Source organism: Peromyscus maniculatus, chromosome 9 (genome assembly GCF_049852395.1).
Source record: "Peromyscus maniculatus bairdii isolate BWxNUB_F1_BW_parent chromosome 9, HU_Pman_BW_mat_3.1, whole genome shotgun sequence".
Lineage (NCBI taxonomy): Eukaryota > Metazoa > Chordata > Mammalia > Rodentia > Cricetidae > Peromyscus > Peromyscus maniculatus.
This window is the reverse complement of record NC_134860.1, coordinates 108,884,864-108,909,270: the sequence shown is the minus strand read 5'-3', so window position 1 is coordinate 108,909,270 and position 24,407 is coordinate 108,884,864. Positions and strand designations below refer to the sequence as shown.

Genomic DNA, 24,407 nt, shown 5'->3' with positions numbered 1-24,407 from the left:
TCCATGTACCCCATTCATGTTCTACTTAAAATTTGTGGCCTCCTTTTCTGTAATTGTTTTTGGGTATAGTTATATTTAAACAGCAGAAGCTATAACCATGATGTCTCACCAAAATGGCTTACCAAGAACACAGTTTCAAAGAAGTGAAAAAAATGCATGTAAAATGAATCAGAAAATATTATTTTTCATATTGGAAAGTCTATTTTATTCCAGCATTTTATTTATTTATATTCTTTTGTTGCAAAAATAAAAGCAAGGAAGAAGAAACCCTTTCTTTGTCAATGATGAGTGATATTGGAATGTATAAAAAGAGTTAATATATAGTAAATAAAACATTTTTTGTTTCAATGATAATCAGGTAATATTTGTTTTCAACTGAAACATCTATTTTTCTAAGACTCAATTCATTTAACAATTATGCATGCATATGAAAAAAAATCACATAGTACATTGTCATGAGTTATAATTCTTGGCAATTTCAAGAGCTTTGCATAATAATATATTTAATCCTTAAAATATTATAATTGGTTAAATGTAATTATTTTTTCTCATTTTAGAAACAGAAAATAAAGAGCTAGTTCTATTTCCATATAAATTTATTTCCCTTGATATTTATTGGAATAAATTTTATATTAGCATTATTTTCTAGCTTTATAAAGCTACTTAGTAATTGATCTAACCTCTTTTCAGAAATCAGTGTAAGTCTCCCAGATAATAAATATAAATTTTCTGAAAATTATGAACATATACATTTAATTAACACTCACAGTCAAATTTTGAAGTGACTGTCCCAAGGTTGTATAATTCAAGGTCAATGAATCTGAAAAGATGCTACTTTTGTTTCCCAAGAATAGAAAGAAATTTAACTGAAGCAATAACATTAAATGTCAACAAAATATAAAACACAAGAAAAAATAATAAATTTTAAGTCATTAGAACAATAAAATTAATGTTTTTGTGTAGTGTACTTTTTATATCTTTTGTTGTGTGTATTTTTTGAGTGAGACTGGGTAACTGATGTTAGGTTGTTGTTTGTGACTTTTGCTATATGTTTTCAGTATACCAGTGTGGTGCTCATAAATCAACAGTAAGAAGGGCCTTCAGGAGAGACTGAAGGGTAGAAGGGAGATTGGATGTCCATGGCCATGCTTAAGGGTTAGGCAGGGTTCACAGGCTGTGAGGACAAAGGGATCACCTTATATGATCCCAAGCTGGGCCTATGTTTGGTGTTCAGATCGAGCTTCCACAAAGTTACACATTGTGGAAGTTACATGAGGCAAGGATGGAGAGAATGCCCTATGTGATCTCTGTTGGGTTAAGAGTCACAGTTTGTCAAAGTGCACAGAAAAATTACCCTTAGGATGTTCATCCCTAAATGTGACATCCAAGACTTAGGGAATATTATGAAAGATGAGGTTATACAATTTCAAATTATACTTCTTTCAAGCAGAAAAGGAAGACTTTTGCCCAACAGTATCTTCTGAACAACACAAGGCTTTTGCACTCATTAATTCATTGGAGCTATGTCAGCTTGCACAGGATCTGCACAAGATCAAGCTAATAAGCATCTGAGCATGAATGAAAAGGGGGACTGAGAGCCTTAACACACTGCTCCTGACAATATATTGCCAGTGTCATGGTTGCTGTGAAGGGGAGTGTTGTTTTCTTCAGTGGTGTGGCTGAGGTAGTTTGACCTTGAACCATGGGGTGGGTTTCTACTCAGTTGCATTTCAATCACACTAAATTTGGACTTTGTGGACCATTTTAGAACAAAAGAAGAATGGGAAATAAAGTTTGGGTAAAGAGGTTTGGGAAGAGTTAGAGGCTGTTGGTGTGGATATGTTCAAAGTACATTGTAGACATGTATGGAATTCTCAATGCTTAAACTAAAAATTTATCAGAGCTGAAAATTATAATCATTACTGATAGAAACTGAAGTCTTAAATAAGTGACCAGGGTGTACCATGCATATGAGTGATAGGATTTGCTGCTATTAAGATGTCATAAGTTGATCTATATGTTAATTTTACTCACAATAAAAATCTCAGCATGTCCATTATGGATATTAATATACTCTCATACTCATTTGCAGAGATACAAAACAAAAGGCTGCATATATAGAAACTGAGGTATAAGATAGCTAACTATTTCTGTGTATATTGTGTAAAAATATCTACTGCCAGAATACAAATAATCCAGCTAGGATCTCCCGCTCTCTTTCCCTCGACCCTCGCCCTTCATTGCTCCCACTAATGTCCAGGCTGTTCATGTAGATCTCATCCATTTCTCCATGTCTTTCTTGGGGTCCCGTTTTCCAGGTAGTCTCACTGGTGATGTGAGTAGCAGTCCAGTCATCCTTGTTCCACATCTAGCATCTTCCTATGAGTGAATACAAATAAATAGACAGTGAGGTATTCACACAAATACATATAAGTATGTCATCATAGAGTACAATAATAACATTGAGAAAAGTATATAATTTATATAAGGGCAATAGCACTCCTTAGCTATAATTTAAAAACGGTCTAAACATCTTTATCTATGAAAGAATGAATCTAAAGGATTCAATATTCAAATGCAAATGAAAAGTACCTCAGTAAAGTGTCCTCTTCTTTTTTATTTTTAATCAAAAGTATAAAGCTTTTAGCCTGAACGAAACCTCCAATTTATATCACTGCTTATATTCATTTTTTCCAGAAATCATGTCTCATTAACTTATGCATACTGTATTTTTTAAAGAAACTCTCAATCATTCACCCTTTCTACAGCACTCCAGAGATACCTGTTCATTCTCTAGGTAATTTAATAAAGTGCTATTTCAGTGAAGACAATGGTAATATGGATAATAAATAGAAAAAAAATGAAAGAAGCTAGAGCAGCAACATATCCTTCAAAGATAGACATGTTGCAATTCACCTTCTTCATCTGGGCCCTGTCCCGAGGTCTTTACCTCCTGAAAATAATGTTTGACTATGAATTCAGCTATAGACTCATTAGGGTTAGAAGCAGAGTCCTTAAGATCCAATCACGTAGCCAGCCGGTGGTGGCGCACGCCTTTAATCCCAGCACTAGGGAGGCAGAGCCAGGCGTATCTTTGTGAGTTCAAGGCCAGCCTGGTCTACAGAGCGAGATCCAGGAAAGGCGCAAAGCTACACAGAAAAACCCTGTCTCAGAAAAAAAAAAATCCAATCACGTTCCAATTGGACCATCTGGGGCCACCAAGATTTTACCATGTGAATATTTTTTTGATTTAATTTACAAGAGAAAATTCTTTTTGTAAATATGGACGGTGAAAATGAACTTTTCTATATATAATTCTATAAAATTAAGCTATAAATTGAAATCATAAGAAAATGAATAGTGGCTGGGTGGTGGTAGAGCATGCCTTTAATCCTAGCACTCAGAGGCAAAGGCAGGTAGATTTCTATGAGTTCATAGCCAGCCTGGTCTACAAAGTGAGTTCAAGGACAGCTAGGACAGTTACACAGAGGAATCTTGTCTCTGAAAAAGAAAAAATAAAGAAAATAAATAATGATTTTTCAAGTTTCAAAATCTCTATGAGAATTTAGTAGTATTTCCAAAACAATTATCTATGAGCTATATAGTATGAGCAATAATAAATTTTCTAGGAAGTTTTATAATTACTGTGACAATCACTCTTGTTATTTGGCAAAATACTTATAAATGATTTTAAAATTGTGATACTTGTTTGATGTATATTGGTGAAATTATTAAGGCCACTCCATGTAGTTAGAAGGAAGGTTTAGTTTGTGGTGTAACTTACATGTGAAGGGATAGTTTACAGGGTCTAGGAAAGGTGTGGCACAGTCCAGCAGTGTTCTCTGGAGAACTCTGCTTGGTCTACCTCCAACTTCCAGGGTCCAGAAACTAAGAGAGCCGACACATTTGGGTCTCGGGTCTTCATGGTCCTCCTCTCTTGTCCCTGCCTTGTAGGCATGACAGTTACCTAAGCCTCAATGGGGGTTGGAACTTCCAGATCAAAGCTGAAATGGCTACCCACTACACATGTATTAAAACATAAAACATTAAATTTTTTAAGGTGATGCAGAAAATGGTTTCTACTAAGTAAATAATAGTTTCTACAATTACTAGATAATGAAGTTTGAATAAGTGATCTTGCATGCAATAATGATTATTAAAACATAATTATTAAAAATCAATATAATCTGATTGGAAAAGGGAAGAAGTCTAATTAGAGAAGAGGGAAGGAAATGAATACAGAAGAAGGACAGTAAAATAATAAGAATGTCTGAATACTATTAACTATTCACCTTAAAAGTACTTATAATACACTTAAGTTTGAGTGTAAATATACATGGATAGTTTAAATAAAATTTTCTCATCTAAGCTAATAATTCCTTCTGAGAACCAAAGTCTACTTAACAAAATCCTCAACTCCAAGCATGAGAGGCCCTGCACTGAGTTGCTGGTGTGGCTGTCCAAGAGACTCTCAAAATTTATGTGCAATTGGTATTTCTCTTAATTGACCACAAGACATGAAAAGTATGTTGTTAATACTGAAGACACTATGCATTTCCAGGGCTCAGGAACCTCTGGGTTGACATTGATGTGAACCTTTCCTCCCAGAGGATTAGCTTCACAGTATCAGAAGAAACCATGAAAAATTCCATAGAAGTGAAGCAAAGAACAGTACTGCCAAGCTATGATATCTAGTGACACGCATACTTTGACATCAACCAACAGCTTGCTAATTTGACTTAAGACCTAATAAAAAAGATAGAAACATGCCTGCTACTGGAAACTTAGACATCTTCTGAAGGTCGGGGCAGTAGTCGTGTGTCTTGGAAGAGCAACTATTGGCACAACTTCACTAAACCAAAATAATCCTTAACTAATCTCTAAATTTTTGTCCTTAAACTCACACATAAATGTATTCCTCACTCCTCTTCATGGAAACTTAACTTTGCAAGAGATAGAAACTGTTACATAAAAAGTACAACCAATTAAAATGGAAAGTTGTGGAGTCCAGTCCCAGTGAATATATCTCAAAAAACACTTCAACACCAAAGGTTCGAGGAATATTGCAGAAGAAGGGGAAGAAAGTATATAACTTTGGAAGAGTAGAGTGTTTGCTGTAAGACAGTGACTTCTAGTAATGTCAAAAGCAATAGCCATAAAATATTACCAACATGACTGCACAACCAGGAGCTGAACAAGGACAACACAAACAGTTATGACAAAGTAAACAGAGAAAGCCCTAAAGATATCAAACCTTCACGAAGAACTATATGAAAATAAGCAATAATGAGAGCAGAGTAAATAGTCCTACCCAGGGAAGAGCACACCGATTGTTTAATCAGTATCAAATTATCAGCCCTGAAAATGTACATGTAAGCAGTTTTTGTATACATTGAGCATGCTATAATAAGGAATATATATGCATATACATACACATTTATGCTTGTAGCAAAAATCAATGAAAATAGAGGCTGTGGATTTGAAAGAGAGCAGGGAGGTTAATATATGAGGTTTTGGAAGGGAAGAATGATACAATTGTATTCTGTTCTCAAGAAAATAACAAAAAACAAAGTCTTTTTGATGCCAATTTTACCAACTCCACATCCAATAAAGAACTAGGGCCAATTTTTGCTGGAGGCGATGTGGAGCAATGGGAAACACTCATCCATTTCTAGAAAGAGTACAGACTTGTAAAGCCACTATGGAAATCAATATGGTGGTTCCTCAAAAAAAAAATGCAAATCCATCTGCTTCATGATCCGGCTATACCATTCTTGGGCAAATAGTCAAGGGATGCTCCATTCTGCCACAAGGACTCTTGCACAACCATTGCAGCTTTATTCATAATATCCAAAAAACTGGAAACAACCTAAATGTTCCTCCACAGAAGAATGGATAAAGAAAATGTGGTACATTTCCACAATGGAGTATTACTCAGCTATTAAAAATAATGATACCATGGGTCTCACTCTCTGTTGCCAAATTACTCTGAGTGTCTTTTCACTGCTCAGTTGCCCCATTAGAATAAGAAATCAAGTATGTGTAAACTGGGTTTTGCTGTTGACAATGCCCTGAGTGCCATGTTTTCGTCCATCATTCTCTCCCTGACACCAGGGCATCATTGTTGGCATGGGCTCAAAAAACAATGACATGGATGGCTGGGCTTGGAACAAGAGGAGTATCCTGACCCTGAATTAAAACTATCAAGAATGTCATCATCACCAACAGATAATATGGAAATCTCGTACCGCATGTTCTATAGTAAACTGTGTGTGGCTCCTGAAGAGCACCAAGCGCCACTGACTGAGGCTATCGTGAACCCCAAAGGCTAACAGGGAGAAGAGGATACAGATATTTCCAGCTGGAAGTTACTCTGGTCCTGCCCAGGCCCGAGTGGTCTGGACAAATCTCTCCCACCCACAGTCCCACTGCCACTTATAAATAATCACTCAGAGGCTTATATTAATTACAAACTGTATGGCTTATGGCTTCAGCTTGTATTAGCTAGCTCTTTCAACTTAATTCAACACATTTATATTAATCTATATGTTGTCATGTGGTAGTGGCCTTACTGGTCGGCTGGTATCTTGTTGCTCCTTGGGCAGCAGCTGGTGTCTCTCTCAACTTCACCCTTCTCTCTATCTCTGCTTGGATTTCCCATTTGGCTGCAAGATTTCTTGCTATAGGGCAAAACAGCTTTATTTATTATCCAATGGGAGCCATACATATTCACAGCATACAGAAAGATATCCCATAGCACTTCCTCTTTTCTGTTTAATAAAAAAGAAAGTTTTTAATTTATCATAGAAAAATTATATATAACAAAACAGTTATCAAGCAAGAATTACAGTTACAATATCTAGTCTATTTGTATTTAGCAAAATTAAGGAAAATATTCTATCATCTATACTATTTTTGTGAATCTAAAGTTTTATATCTAATTTATCATGACTAAGAAAAATTATAACTAGTCTTCAACTCCATCACATACTGAGGAAGGATATAATATTACCTGAGTAAGCAGGAAGTGCAGGGCAAAGAACTTCCATAATTCTAGAAATGACAGAGACATCTGGCTATCTGGAAAGTCATCTAAAGTCCCTTTGTAATGTTGAAGCATGCTGTGGGATGTTCTCTATATTGTGAATGTGTTGCTCTGGTTGGTTAATAAATAAAGTGCTGATTGGCCAGTAGCCAGGCAGGAAGTATAGGTAGGACAAAGAGAGAGGAGAAGGCAGGGAACAGAAAGGCTGAGAGAGGAGACACTGCCAGACGCTACCATGAGAAGCAGATGTTAAGATACCAGTAAGCCACGAACCACGTGGCAATTTATAGATTAAAAGAAATGGGTTAATTTAAGGTATAAGAACTAGATAGCAAGAAGCCTGCCATGGCCATACAGTTTGTAAGCAATATAAGCTTCTGAGTGATTATTTTGTAAGTGGGCTGTGGGACTGCAAGGGATTGGCAGGACCTGGAGAGAAACTCTCCAGCTACAGAGGTGTCTATCTTTAGCCTACAGGCCTAGAGTCTCTGGCAGGAAATTTTAAGTATTGTTCCACCCATTCTGACAAAGTTCATCAGTTGGTTCTCCCCATGTCCAGTAGAATGTCTGGCAGTTTTGTCTGTGAAGCAGGAACCTGAAGGACCATCTCGCCTTGCAAAGTTCAGTGGTCACCTTACTATGGGTCCTGCATGTCTAGTTTATATAGCATCCTGTCAAGCAGTCAAGACAAGGGCACTTTTTTGCCCAGTGGTTAACATTCACCATAAAGAAAACAAACTCCATAATGAGTTTCTTTGATGCCCATTATCCTCTTTGATGTAATTGGTGCTGCCAGGAGCAGATGTGTCTCACTGTGCAGAAAAGTCTAGATCCTTAAAACATTTTAAATGCCATATTCTGTAGGTTTTTGAAGTGTTTGAAGATTACCTACTTAATTGAAATATATCTATATAAACCTAAAAAACTTAACTAACATGACTATAGGTTTGATTGTCATAGATGACTAATTATTAATCTGTATTTCTTAATTATACATTATAATTTTAAATGAGTTGCATAAACATAGTACCTTAAACAAGAGTAGAAATATATAGAGTACAACAAAATTATCTTTAAATTTGTATCAATAAACTAAAATCCATAGCAATGTAGAACATTTCAAACAAGTTGCTGCTCTTTAAAAGTAGATACAATATACCTTTTCATCCTGTCATTTCTATATCCCTTTTTCTTCTTTAGAAAAAGATTGCATTTATAATCAGCAGACTTTAAATAAAAATAAACCTTCATAAACAATATTTGGGGAATTTGGGAGTAGTTTCCCATACTACTTCCTGCTGACTGGGGGTACTGACAATCTTATGGGGATCATGAGAAAAAAGATAGATAATGTTTGAAACCTTCAATATCCCAGCCCTGTATGTGAACACTCTGGTGATGCTGTACCTATATGCATCTGGACACACCACTGTTATGGGCTCTGGTAAATGGGGTCACACACAGTGCCCATATTCAAGGGCTCTGCTCTTCCCTATGCCATTTTATGTCTGAACCTGATTGGTAAGGATCTGACAGATTACCTTATGCAGATCCATATTAAGTGTGGGTACAACTTCACCACCAAGCTGAGAGGGAAACTGTGCATGAAATTAAGGGGAAGCTCTACTATGCTGCCCTGGATTTTGAGCAAGAAATAACCACTGCTGTATATTATTCCTCCTTGGAGAAGAGCTATGAACTGCCTGAGGAGCAGGTGATCACCATCAGCAATGAGTGGTTACTATGTCTGGAGGTGCTCTCCTAGTCTTCCTTCCTGGGCATGGAGTCTTGTGGCATCCACAAGACCACCTTTAACTCCATCATGAAGTGTGATGTAAACAAATGTGTGTCTGTATCCTAACTCTGTGCTATCTGATGATATTACCATGTACCCAGGCATTGATGACAGATGCATAAGGATACCACAGCCCTAGCACTCAGCACAATGAACATTAAGATTCGTGATGCCCCTAAATGCAAGTATTCAGTTTAGATTGGTGTCTTGATCTTTTCCTCACTTTCCATCTTCCAGCAAATGTGAATCAGCAAGCACAATAAGACCTCAGGCTCCACCACTGTTCACTGCAATTACTACTAGATGGACTGAGCAGCTGCCAAGCACCTGCTGCAGGAGTTGATTTTAAAATGTCAATTGGCCCTAGAAAATGCACATGCCTCATACTAGTCTCATGAAACTGGAATAAGCCTATGAAAGAAAGCTGTCCTTGATAATTGTATCCAAATCAGCACTGGATAGTATAACTTGTTGCTGACTTTTGACCTTGTATTTAAGTTAACTCTTCACTTGATATATGTTTACTACCTTGGTGGTAAAGTGATTTAGTCCTTAGTCCATGTGATTTGGTCACTTGGTAGCTGAGGAGAACACACTGTGGAAGAGAAGTCCCCAGACTGTTGGATTTGTGTGAGCTCCATGAAGCGATCTGTGCAGGGGGTTAACTCACAGCTGACTTCCAGAATTCCTTTAGGATGGCAAGGGTTCCTGCACTAGTTACCACTTTCAACTTGCCAGTCTAAAATGGTTGTAAAGTCCAAGACTTAAGACCTAGTTTCTTTCCTGGTATTTTCACTCCTGACCACTCTCAACTAATACTTGCCTTGAGTTGAGAAGTATTTGAATTGACATCTGGAAATGCATTTGCTCTTAATTTATATCAGGTTTTTGTACTCAACTCTAAAAGAAATGACAATTTTTTTCTATTGTCCAGAGAGAATGTTAGGACTCAGACACATTTCATTGTGTAATGAAAAATTAAAGTGCTACAACAAAAACAACAAAGCCATCAAAAAATTTCAGCAAAAGGATGAAACTATAAAAAAAGCATCCTGAGTGGAGTATACAAACACCAAGAGATAAATGTGATATATACTCATTTATAAGGGTATCTTACCCATTATGCAAATGATAACCAAGCTACGTTCTGTAGACCCAGAGATATTAGGTGAAGAAGAGTGGTGTGAGAGCAGGGGGGCACAGGGAAGGCAAAGTAGAGTAGATTTCACAGGTAGACTGTGGATGGATGGGGATGGGAGCAGAGGAATCTGGTGGAAACACGATGGGATGGAGGGAAAGGGTACAGGGAAAGATGTTTGGAATTGGGGAGGGGGATTTTGGAGGTCTTATGGAAACTTAGTTTTGTGGAAGTTTCCTGGAACCTATAAGGGTGGTAATGATTACTCCTGACATTGGGGAAAGAGAGTCTAAACTGCTGATCTCTTGTAGCCAGAAAAGACTTCCATTGGGCAGACTAGGTTATAGTGAATTGAGATGTTGGCCCAGGGGTTCTATGAAAATCTCTTAACAACTCTTGCTATTTCTCATAAAGGTTGATCTCTGTAAATAGACAGTGGAGCCCCATTGCCAAGGAAGACATCCACACAACTCAACAAATATGGAAAATTTGGGCTGGTGCCTACTGGAGCCCTCACTTTTATGCTCTAGTCTCTTCAGCTCATGAAGGAACTTTGCAGGCTACTGAGAGAGAAATGTGGACACCAACCCAGCAATGAAATCTTCCACAACCAACTGTACTGCCTAGAAAATATGCTGAGGATCAATTGTAAAACAAAACTTGTGGGAGTAACCAACCAATGCCTGATTTGAACTAAGGGATACTCCATGAGAAGGAACTCATACCAGATACTGCTTGGGCAACAGAGAACCAGAGACCAGACAGCCCCAAGGCCTAGAGTAAAACAAGCAAACAAAAACTGCTCTAAAAAAATCAGTAAAATAATTCCTGATGATATTATGCTATAGATATAAATCAGTGCCTTATCCAATCATCAGAGAGGCTTCCTCACACATGAGAGGGGAACAGATGCAGAAACCAACATCCAGGCATTATGTGGAGAGTCTACATTTGAAGTCTGCATTAAATTCCTCCCCACAGAGCTCTGGAAATCCCCTGGAAGAGGAGCCAGAGGAGATAGAGGACATCAGGGGAACAAGACCCTCTGATTCAACTAAGCAAGCTACATCTGAGTACTCAGAGACTGAAACAGCATGCAAAAGGCCTGCAGAGGTCTGCAACATGTCCTCTGCATATGTATTATAGCTGTTAGGTTAGGATGGGAATCCTGAATTTGAGAACGTGTGGGTCTCTGATTCTGTTGCCTGCCTGCGCATGGGACTCTTTTCCTCCTGTTGCTACTACTGAGTTGCTGTGTCCATTTTCAATTTAATGATTTTTTTTCATCTTGTTATATTTAATTTTTTGTTGTTATCTCTTAGAAGCCTCTGTTCTTTTCTTTCTTCCTTTTTTGTTTGTTTATTTTTCGAGACAGGGTTTCTCTGTACAGTTTTGGTGTCTGTCCTGTATCTCTCTCTCTAGACCAGGCTGGCCTCGAACTCATAGAGATCTGTCTCTCTGTCTCCTGAGTGCTAGGATTAAAGGTGTACTCCACCACTGACCAGCTCTCCATTCTTTTCTAATGAGAGACAGTAAGGGAGTTTATCTGGAGGGCAGGACCTGGGAGGAGTAGTTGGAGGCAAAACTAGAGGATATAATGTATGAGAAAAGAATCTATTTTCACTAAAAGACAATAAATAATAATCAATATGAAAGCCAATATATTGAAAGGAGGTAAACAAATGTGATAATTATTTTATGCATTATTATTGTTACTACTATTATTAATAATATCATATTTACAACTTAAACCATTTCCCTGCACCCCATCATCCCTGAATCCACCTTTCAGATTAGAAAGCTGATGCTGTAAAGATTATAATTCATTTAGACAAGCTAAAGTTTTAATTGTGATCTTAATTAAGAAGAATGAAGTTTTTATTACAACATTCTGCAAAACTAATTAAAACTGAAATTTACACTAACAACATCCACAATATGATTTATCATAGTGTTCTTAATAAAATTCTCATTTTCAAAATTTGTTAGTTAAGATATCGACTTGTGGAACAAATTAAAGTTGGGATGGATGACTAAATTTGCAATAAATATGAGGTATTAAAATGACACCACTTACTCCAAAAACACTTCCTTTTATAGATGGTATGTTTCTACATTTAAAATATGTAATGGACAGCCAATAGCATTTCTAGAGAAATTCTGTACACTAACTATTTCCTTCAGGGAGAGATGACATTTTAGGAAAAAAATTATTTGCCCATCTTTTTTTACCAAAGGTCTGTTTGGACTATAAAATTAAACCTTCTTATAAGAGTTACAAAGACCTGTGCCAGACATTATGCAGAGAGGCAGAGAGAGAGAGAGAGACCTTGGAACACATAGGTCTTAATGAGATGTCTGCATCAAATTCCTACCAGCAGAGCTCCAGGAAATCCAGAGAAGAAAAGGCAGAAGGAGCGTGGGATCTAGAGGAGCTGGACTGCACCAGGAGAACAAGGCCCTATAAATCAACCGAGAAAAGCTCCTATGAACTAACAGAGGAGGAACCAACAAGCACTGCATAACAAGCACAACAAGCACTGTACCTCTGCATACACATTATAGATTCCAGTGTGTGGAATGAGTAGTTCTCTGATTCTTGTGCCTTCTCCTGGGGCTCTTCCTTCTTCTGGTTCCTCTTGTCCAATTTTGATGTGGTTGTTTTTGTTTTATCCCAGGACATTTTATTTTGCTCTATTTTGTTGTTGTCTGTTAGAAGCCTGGTCTTTTCTAAAGAGAGACAGAACAGAGGTGGGTCTTCATTGGAGGGGAGGTGGGAGAAACTAACAGAAGGAGAGGGAAGGGAGACTACAATCAGGATATATTACATGACAAAATAATCTATTTCAGTAAAATATTAAAAACCTAAAAAAGAGTAATAACATTGACAAGAAGTAAAATAAAAATAGAAAGATGAGTCTGATGTAGTCACTCACATCGGTTATCCAGCATGTAGAAAGTTAATTCAGAAAGACAGCCAAAAGTTATTTCAAGAACTTAGTGAAAAACTTACTGAACATTTCTGTAAAATAACTTCAATAAATTAATTTCTTCAGGAAATATATATATATATATGTATATATATATATATATATATACATATATACACACACACACACACACACACACATCTGTGTGTGTGTGTGTGTGTGTGTGTGTGTGTGTGTGTGTGTGTGCAATAACAATTCATGGGAAAAAAAGCTTATGGATTTCAAAGAAGGAAATGAAGGGCTATATGGGCGAGTTTGAAAGTAGAAAAGGGTCTGGCGGTGGTGGCGCACACCTTTAATTCCAGCACTCAGGAGGCAGAGCCAGGCTGATCTCTGTGAGTTCGAGGCCAGGCTGGGCTACCAAGTAAGTTCCAGGAAAGGCGCAAAGCTACACAGAGAAACCCTGTCTCCAAAAAAAAAAAAAAAAAAAAAAAGGAAGGAGGAAATGTTATTGTACTTCAGTTTCAAAGTTAAAAAGTTTAAAAAATACAAAATGAAATAAATATCGTTTGTATGTGATCTAGAAATGATCATGTTCTTTCTTACATGTGGAATCAGGCCAATAATATTTGTATATATGTAAATAAATAGACATATGGGTAGATTATAACATGTTGTAAAGAGAGAAAGAACAAGAAAATGTTAGGGATGAGTAATGACTGAATAACTATTCTAACTTTGTAGATATTCACTGTGTTGAACAAAGTTGAATCTGGTCAATTTCAATGTTTGATTTTTTTTAAGGTACAAAATTTCATAATAAAGTTATAATTGAATAATAATCATATACAAAAACCTGCAGGAGTTTCTATTATGAAGAATGATATTGGGCACATTCATATAAAACCAAATTCAATGACAACATGAGAGGTCCCCTCTGTAGAATATAGAATATGACAAGTAAATACAATGGTGTATAGGTAAATCAAATATCTTCAATATAGAAGTGTCAAAGAACTGACTTATGCAAATGGACATAACTTAGCCATCAAATACTTTAACATAATTCCTGCACCTAAGGCTTGAAAATCATATACATAACAAGCAACACTAACTTGGGTCAACTGATTCTATTTGCACACACACATATGTGGTGTGTATGTGTGTGTGTGTGTGTGTGTGTGTGTGTGTGTGTGTGTGTGTTTATTCGTGTAACATAATTAATCAAGAAAAAGAAGCCATGAATTTGAACAAGAGCTAGGACTTGATGCATGAGAGTGTTTAGCGGGAGGTGAAGGTTACATAAAATCATATTTTAAAAAAATAATACAGTCTTTCTGTCCCACATTCCTTGATGTCTCCTGAGTCTTATATTAAACCCTTTATACTTTAACAATATGGCTACCTAAGAAAGATCTGAACAATTTTTCTGCCAATAGACATGCTAACATGAAGTTTCAATGAGTTGCAAATGCCAGGCAAAAAAACTAGAGGCATCTAATAACTGCACAGAGAGGAAGAATTAAATTGTCCAGGAATAAAACCCTCAGTTGGTTACTCAGTACAAAGCAGTCATCCCTGAATTCACAAATACACAAGCCATACTCAGTCTACCCAGCAGGATACATTTATGTCTAAGTAATTAGGTATTTATATGTAACAACCATAAAAAGGTCATAAATTAAAGATAGAGTGATAGGGTGGCCTGGGAGAGGCTGGAGGGAGGACAGAAAAGGAAGTAGTAAATGATAAAATCATATTTTAATTAATTTTTAAATTAAAAAATATGACTAATAAAAATAATGATTAAAATAATTGTAAAAATGACCATTATTGTCTAAGTGTTTTAGAATGATTCTCACTCTTTTATCCAATATTAAATGAAGAAATGTCAGTTACTGATCTTTGGCAGAGATAATCTTGTTAGTAAAGAAAAAATAATTACAGCTGATATATTCAAGCCAATTTTTCTTTAGAATAGTAATGATGTTGCTGAACAGCACCTTCATTATTCTAGGCATTATGAATGCATTTGCAGTAAAGGATTAGATTTCCATAAGACATAATTGGCAGTGTAAAATTAAGATAATTGTTTTAAAAGTTTTAAAAAATCCCCAAGTAGCCACATGTCTCACGCACTACAACTGAACACTTTGTAAGTATCATTTGCTCTTTCCCAAAGAAACAAGAATCATAATATTGCTACTGAAAATGTTCATTAACTAAATGAGAGTGCAATTAGCTTTGAAAACCTAAGTATTCCAATTTACTGTCAAGAGAAATTATGCAGCTCAAGTATGTTTGTTAGTTATAGTGTGTTAAAACTTCTGATTTCAGGAATATTGCCTGAAACATATTAAGAACAACTTATCATAAAAAAGTTCATGTACAAATTCCAGCAGAACATCATAAAGATTGTTACCATATATAAAAATACTCACTCAGTTTCAACATTTAGTTTACTTATTACCCCCATGATCTAACATACAGAGAGAGAGAGAGAGAGAGAGAGAGAGAGAGAGAGAGAGAGAGAGAGAGAGAGAGAGAAGAAACAGGCACACAGAGACAGAGGTAGAGATGCAAAATTGTATGTATCTGAACACTGTTGAAATATTGTATATGTGTGATTACCAGTAATAGCACTCCAAACAAGTTTGATTATAAGTAAAAAACAAAAAAAAATGTTACAAATGACAAAATTCTCAATTTGGGATGAAAACAAGGAGACTGAATATGAATACTAATGCAAACAATACAAATACATCTACACAAAACTCATATATTAAATAATCAAAGCCACTGCAAAACTAGGAGCTATACAATATATTTTATAAATATTCAGGTTCGTATACATACAAATGCAAATTTTTTTCTTTCTTCTAATGGGGCTTAGATTACAAATTTGGGTAGCATTAAAAGTATCTGCCAGTCATTTCTGCTCTATTCACAACAGACAGGAAATGGATGAATGGATGTAGCCTAGGTGTGCACCAACTGATGGATGGATTATAAAAAGATAAAGAAATGCATGATGGGATTTTATTCAACTGCTAATAAAAGTGATATTATAAAATAATTCAGGAAAATGGATTTACCCAGAAAATATTCCACTGAGTCAGGTAACCTGGTCGAGGAAAGACCAGTGTTCTCTCTAGACTAGAGAATTTAACTTAGTGCACATTTCTGGGACTGATGGAAAAGAACCACTAGGGAAAGTAACATGAGCAGGCCTTCAGAGAAAAGGGAGGAATTAGTAAAATATATATAATATTTTTATATGTGATAGGGAAGACTGTGGCTGGAGAAATTTCAGCAGTGAGGGAAGTAAACATTGGCAAGAGAAGAGCAATGCTTGAAAATTTCACACAATGTGATATTATTACTTCTTGCAAAGATTTCTCACTATCCAGCCCTTGCTGGAATTTTGTTTAGTATGTAGTCAATGATAAACTAATACTCACAGAAATTAGCTTGCTTATACTTTCTGAATGATGAATTAAATTTTTGCATGATAGCATACAGTCCTTTAAAGTATATACAAGAAACAAGTACATAGTGAGAACACAATATGAAATTTTTGGATAGTACATATATATGATAATATATAACTAATATATATATATACTTATTATATAATATATATATATAACATAAATAATTTCCACATATGTTTCTCTCTCTTTCTTTCTCTCTTTCACACACACACACACACACACACACACACACACACACACACACACATACACATACATAAATACTGAGATTGAAACTACACCCTTGTACATTTTCTGTAAGTACTCTACCACTGAATTATCTACGTTTTAGCCACTGTTTAAAGCAGAAGATGAAAACACTTTTGTCATTGTATTTTGGTATCCTAGCACTGAGAAGGCTGAGTTGAAAAGATTATGAACCTGAGACTATCTAGATACTTAGAGAGATGCTGTCTAACAGATAAATGAAGTAATGAATGAATAATGAAGACACAAATGCCTTACTACTGAATATTTCTTTGAGCATAAGATTTAGGTCATGAAATCAATCTGAAGTGTAGAAATAAGAAACATTTTTCAACTTACTTTGGCTATACAGGATGCCTGTCCATCCACTTTGATCCCACTGTTGATTTTAGAGACAGAAATTGGACTAAGTTCTGGTGACTAAATTAAGCTTAGAAGGGTAGAGATGACCTACATTTCAGTTAACAACCATGGGTGCATAGAGAAATCTAAATCAATTCACTTTAAAAGGCTTGAAATAATAGTGTTAATCATTACTAGAGACTTTATAAAAGTCTTCATACATTGAACACGTATGCTATCATAAGGCATGACAATTATGATATTTATTGTGAAGTATGGCAAAGTCAATATTGTAGTATAGAATGAACACTTAACAAGAGGCATTAGAAGGTTCCATTTGTGCAGTTTTCTTTTTTTCTTACCAAACTTTATTATGTATTGGTTTAAATTTGGGTAAGCTTCCAACATCAGCTACCTATATATCCATGATTGCCTTCTAAACCTGCTGCATTCATTTTGATTTCTATATGTTCATTCAGCTACTTCCTACCATGAAAATTTTTGTTATTTAATTACATATTATAATTTTATTTGTAACTGTTTCTATAGTTGTACAGAAAAGTAACATGACATTTGTCAATTGAGAAATTAGATAATTAGCTTAGGAAGAAGTACTTTAAACAATATATTTGTATAATTATGAAATTCAGTTTCTATATTCTTTAAATATTCTTTGATGATGAGACTTGAAAGATCACTCAGTAGTTGATAGCAACTACAGATTATCTGAGTTGTGTTATCTTTATCTGTGTAAGACAATTCACAACCACATATAACTCCAGTCCTATTCAATTCAATACCGTCTTCTGCACTCTGTGAGTACCCCAATATACATGGCATTATCCATCTATCTATCTATCTATCTATCTATCTATCTATCTATCTATCTGTCTACCTATCTGTATGTAGATATAAATGTGTATATATATATATATACATATACACACACATATATATATAGTATGTATATGTAGGTAGGTAAATGACTAATAGAAAACTTAGATGATAGACACATATATACATACATACATGCATATACATACACATTCAAACATACATACATACATACATACATACATGGATACAAACAGACAGCAAGACACAGAAATACCCATAAGTAAAAATTAAAAGAAAATCCTAAAATAACTTATGTTGTCTTTTAGTTTTAATAAAGTCCAGGGTATTTAAGCTTTTATCTGATTACTCTGGCTCTATCAAATTTAACATCAATAACTTTGTTCAAATGTCAGAGGTTCACTTAAGACCCAAATTCTGTTCATACTTCTTAAAAATCCCTTAAGTACTCAAACAAGAACACATGAATGCAATTCAATAGTCAGATAGCTCTATTTCTGCTTAACTTACTGATAAACTCTGAGGAGACTGAACCAGCTAATGGAAAGTTGCATAGCCTGAAGGATAAAATCATGAACATTAAATGCTCAGGCTTCTGCTTGGTGCCTTTGCTCTTCACTGCCTATGAAAACTAAAGTTTGCAAAGTGGACACTAGGTGTAAAATCTGTTTCCATATTTTCCATATGAAAAAATGTGCATTGCTTTTCAAACTTACTTTGTTCATTTGAATCAGTTCTAAGTACAATTTGCAGAGAAAAACATTAAATATTTTCTGTTATGGAACATTGATAATTTTACATATTTGTTCAATATATTATGCAGGACATGACTTATTCATCATATATATTACTATTTATAATATATGTTATGTTGTTTATATCCTCTGTATTGTGTTTACATATTTTATTCAAATAACTTCAGTGAATAAATATTTTAATTGATATTTTAAAATAATGCTGACACTTAACTAGTCTAAGTGCTAAGAGGAAGTGGGTGTTCACCTTAAGTGGGGCATATATATCATGAGAACTCAGGGAACATCATGGTAAAAGAGAAGGAAGAACTTAAGAGCCAGAGGATGGGGAAGAATACTGTAAAATGTTGTCTTCTAAGCATGATATGGCCTGTGTATTCATTCAGCTTTGTTTCTTTGCCTAGGACCTGAACAAATCAGGGTGTCAACATTCCATTATGAATTGGGGAGTAGCTCAGGTCCTCCCACATCCCAGAAGAGCTATAAAAAGCTAATGCTTCCTGAATACCAGAGAGTCATTCTATTCAGTAGTATAAGCTATGGTAAGTTTCTTATTATCCTATGAGCTCCCATGCTTCTTCATAAAAGCCACCAGATTAAATTTGTCAGAACACACAAATGTACACACACACAAACACACACACACACACACAAACACACACACACACACACAAACACTCACACACCTAAAAAAGGGGAAATTAAGAAGAAGGAATTGAGTGGAAGTGGGGGTTAGACAATAAAGGGTGTTAGGCAAGTACAGTAAAATATTCTCTGTGCATGAATAGAACTTTCAAAGAGTAATTATTTTTAGAATTTCAGTTTTCTTCACTTGTTATTCATTGAACATAATTGCTCGTGATTAAGAGGTTTTTTAATGCTTTTAACAATCACAATTGGGGCTCTTGTACCATCAGATCATTTTTCCAGGGCTATTATCATAAGAGAACATGAAACATGAACTGTTTTCAAGACTAAACCATTTAGAACAACATATGAAGGACTCACTCAACAATAAAAGTCTATCGTGTTACAAGACAGCGAAAGCATCTCTAGATAGTTCTTGATGGGCTCTTTCCTTAACTCTAGACAAAACATAGTATCTTGTTCTTGTATTGTAAATAATTTATATAGCATTTAAAAAATAAGATCAGTTATGCATATTCATTCATGCCTCAAGAATTTTGTTATTCTTGGATGCAAAGTCACATCATATTTATGAATCTTACCAAGGTCTAAACAAATCCTAATCCAAGTCACACTGTCTGTTCTTCACAATTTAAATTCTGAAGATTCCGTTCTCTCTTTCTGTCTTGGCTTTGCCCATTGTTTTGTCTGCCTCCATGATTTCTTCTGTGTTACCAAAGCTCAGCATGATCTCAGGTATACCATATGCTTCAAAAGAATAAATTAAAATGAGCAATGACTGTAGTGTAAATGCTGAAAGATTACTAGAGAACATGTTTGGGAAAATTTAGAAGACTCTGGAAGGTATCAATTCATATTTAAAAAGTTTGTGATTGATATATTTTACAATTTCAGGTTTCTTGCCCCTCTATTCTCAAACATTTAAAGGAATTTGAGATTCTTTGTTTTCTTTTCATTGGTTACTTTTTTTTTTTTTTTTTTTTTTTTTTTGGTTTTTTCGAGACAGGGTTTCTCTGTGTAGCTTTGCGCCTTTCCTGGAACTCACTTTCAAGACCAAGCTGGCCTCGAACTCACAGAGATCCGCCTGCCTGGTTACTTTGTTTTGCCTGTTTTCTTTTGTATTTATTTGTCTTTTCCTTTCCTATCAGGGCCTCTTTGTGGGGGTCAGTAGGCAATGAATATATAAAACAACCCAACTTTTTCTCAAACACATTCCTTCTTGAACCTTAGCAATGATGATACTGCAGACTTAAGCCTCTATGCATAATACCTGCCCCAAACATTTTATAGCACACACAATATATGTATATATATATATATATATATATATATATATATATATATATAGCTTAATAATAATATTCCTCTCACATGAAGGATGAATGGCAAACCTCCACAGACTGACAACAGAAGTCTCTCTTTTTTCTAGATGGATTAACAAAATCTAGTCTGTTTCACATTAAAACTTTGTTTCAGTAGAACAAACACCAAAACTGTGTATAATTAATTCATTTATCAACAAGAAGAGAAACAAAACTCTTAGAAACACAGTTATTGCAAAATAAAAATGACCATCATTCTTACCACATTATCATATTTGCAGGACTAAATGTAAATATTAGTTATAAGAAAATATTTTATGAGTTATATAAGAGATTTAATAGGCTAACCATTAGCATCAAATTTGATGTTATGAAGAGGCAGAGATAACTGAAGGACAAAGAAAATAGAAGTTTTCCTTAATCCATCCACTATTTAAACCAATTCTTTTTTGTTATAAATTGATTAAGTCTCTTGTTATTGGAAACTAAGAACAATTAGATAATACTTAATATGTAGTTTACATCCTAATATTGTGAATGAATATGGATTCTACGTTACAATGTAAGTCCTAGCTACTTTCAAAAACGTCATACAAACAGGAAGCTATATGTCATGAAGATATATAGCATATAAACTAAAATTTATGGACTTTTTTATCTAAGTAATTGATTAAAATAAATAAAAACATTTCTCATGTTTTCATAATATATTGCTGTGGTATGTTCTGTATGGCAAATGTGTTGCTCTGATTGGTTAATAAATAAAACACTGAATGGCCAGTAGCCAGGCAAGAAGTATAGGCAGGACTAACAGAGAGGAGAATTGGGGGAACAGGAAGGCAGGGGGAGAGACTGCAGTCGCCACCAGGACAAGGAAGATGTAAGGTACCAGTAAGCCATGAGCCACGTGGCAAAGTATAGATTAATAGAAATGGGCTGAATATAAGAGTAAGAGCTAGACAATGATAGGCCTGAGCTAATGGCCAAGCAGTTTAAATAAAGCATCTGTATGTTAATTTTATAAGTGGGCTAAGGGACTGCCAGGGTTTGGCGGGACCCGGAGAGAAAACTCTAGCTACAATATATTAATTGCCTTTTTTTATTGCTATAAGAAATATAAAAAACCCTGCTTTTGTAATGAGATTTTATTATTATAACTAATCTTTGCTCTTTTTATTTCTATAATTTTTTCCCTCAACAGAATTTACAAAATTGTGATGCCAACCTGAAAAATAAGCTCCTAAAGTGTCCACATACTAATATGTAGGTTCCATGAATATATTACTTTTCATATCAAAATCAATTTTACAAATATGATTAAGTACCTTGAGATAAGCAGTTTTTTTCTTAGATTTTCTTGGTTATCCACATCTAGTCAAGTGCATTCTTCAAATCTGTTTTTTCTCTGCTTACTTTAAGTCTGGAAGAAATGGAGGGAAAGGCAGCCAGAGAAAAATCGCTGCTGATTTTAAAGGAGGAGGGAGGTCTAAAGGGGCGGAGCCCAGAAAAGGGGAAAAGGCAACTGAAGACACCTCTGGCTTTTCCATGAGACTTGTAATACAACAGACTTCTAACATCGAGAGCCATATCTAATATAAAACATTGCTACATCCTAGCTTTATATGTGCTCCTTAACTGAATCATAGAATTAGCACCAACTATGAGGAAAGAAACATGGGTGGAAAACAGAGGCAACTCAGTTCTACTTATCCATGTAAATGCATTTCTCTAATCCTGAAGGTAAAAACAGTCTCCACTCTTCACTTTCATAATTCCTAATTCAGTTAGTTAAGATGTTGAGATAAGATCCAAAGACTTCACCTTAACTAGTAGAAGCTTGTTGTGAAATCAAAGAATTACTAAAGTAAGTGGTCATCCTCCTTCTTCTGCCCCCTTAGGATGAAAGGCACAGGCATGTTACACCAAGGCCATCCATTTTTTAATGGTTTCTCCTGCTCAAAAAGCATAAATATTCAAATAAATTTGGAAATTTGTTATCACTTCAAGCCACTGAGATCAAGTAAGAGAATATGATAGGCCTGCACATTCTTGTATAATGACTTCTAAATGACATAAGACAGTTGAGGTACAAATCACAGCCCTATGACAATCAGGACAATGGACTGTGCTGTGTAAAGCACAAGAGATATGCTTGTCTAATTTCACTGGTCTCATTTTCTGTGCTATTGTTTCAAAAAAATTCTTACCTAGGCCTATAAGTTGAAGTCTGTTTGCTATCTGCAAATACTTTAACAGTTACAGGGTATCCAGTCTTATGTTGAAGTTCTTGATCAATTTGCTATCTAGTTTAGGGCACAATGAGTGAAGATTTAGTTTTATTTTTCTTAATCAGTTCTCACTAAGGCAAGGGTATCCACTCACCACCCCTTTTCAATATAGTTCTTGAAGTCTTCTCTGGAGCAACAAGGTAAGAGAAGGAAATAAAATGAGTACAAATAGGAAGAGGAGTCAATGCATCTCTACTTGGAGATCCTATAATACTTTATAAAAAGAGGCCCTTAATATCCCACCAAAAATCTTTTAGAGTTGATAGTTTCAGCAAAATGGCAGGATATAAAACTAACACACAAAATTTAGTAGCTTTCCTATATACCAATGACAAACAGACTGAAAAAGACACACTGGAAATCAAGCAGCCAGAAAATAAATTAAATACTGGGAAAATACATAACCAAAGAAAGAAAAGACTGCTAAAATGAACATTTTAAGATACAAAATTTAAAAAGTAAAAGAAAAAAAAGGCATTGGAAATACCTGCTCTGCTCATGAGTTGGAGAACTAATGTGAAATGGTCATCCTACAATAAAGCTTTTCCCAGAATCAGTTAAATCCCAATGACAATTCCAATGGCACTTTATCATACATAGAAGAAAACAACTGAGAGATTCCTGACACACAGAAGATCAAGAATAACTAAAGAAATTCTGAACAAAAAAGTATTGTACTAAGAAATTTTTTGGATTTCCAAAATAATTTTGTTTTGTTTAATACTTTTTCATTGTAAATCGGCAATTTACAATGACAATGTGGGATAAATTCTTTGAAACTTTAGGAAACTGATAAGGGGTCAGGAGAGGTCAGGCAGCAAGCAAAGGGGCACTGGTGATGTGCAGGAGGACAGAGAATTAACAGAATAGCATGAGTCCAAGTATCCTTCATGTGGTAAGAGACTCATCCGTTTCAGCAGAGGAAAATATTTCTAGTTGCTATCATACTAACTTGTCAAATGCTTCCAGTTCTTTCTCAAGTATGAATCATAAACTACACAATAAACCAACACTAATCATACTATTTTAAGTAAAACAAAGCAGATGATAAGTGAGTTTTCTAGAAACAAGCAAATAGCAATTGATCATTTAATGTGGTCCTTGAATTTGAAAAAAAAAGGAAATATTTGTAAGATAAAAATATACTTAAATTATTATGATACTAAAATATTTATAATAAAGTATATATAAAAATAAAAAAATCATTTTATAGTACATAAAATTATATTCACCATATATTATTATATTCATTATATCATTTATATTCATTATGTTATTTAATTCATTATATTTATATTTATTATATTCATTCAATTTTCATTACATTCTTTCATTATATGCATTATATTAATTCATTTTATTCATATTTTCATTATATATTTATCATATATTCATTACATTTATATTATATGCAGTATAGTATATAATTCATGTATAATTATTCATATATTCATTATATGTTACTAGTATATAATTATATAGTTTATAATATAATATTTACATTGATATAAAATAGTACATTGTACATTATATTGTATAAAATATACTC

At 34.7% G+C, this 24,407-nt stretch overlaps 1 pseudogene; it reads left to right on the top strand.

Moving 5' to 3' along the window:
- The first annotated feature begins 5,270 nt into the window (after positions 1-5,270).
- LOC102920856 (actin, cytoplasmic 1-like) lies at positions 5,271-9,143 on the top strand (annotated as a pseudogene).
- The last annotated feature ends 15,264 nt before the right edge of the window (positions 9,144-24,407 follow it).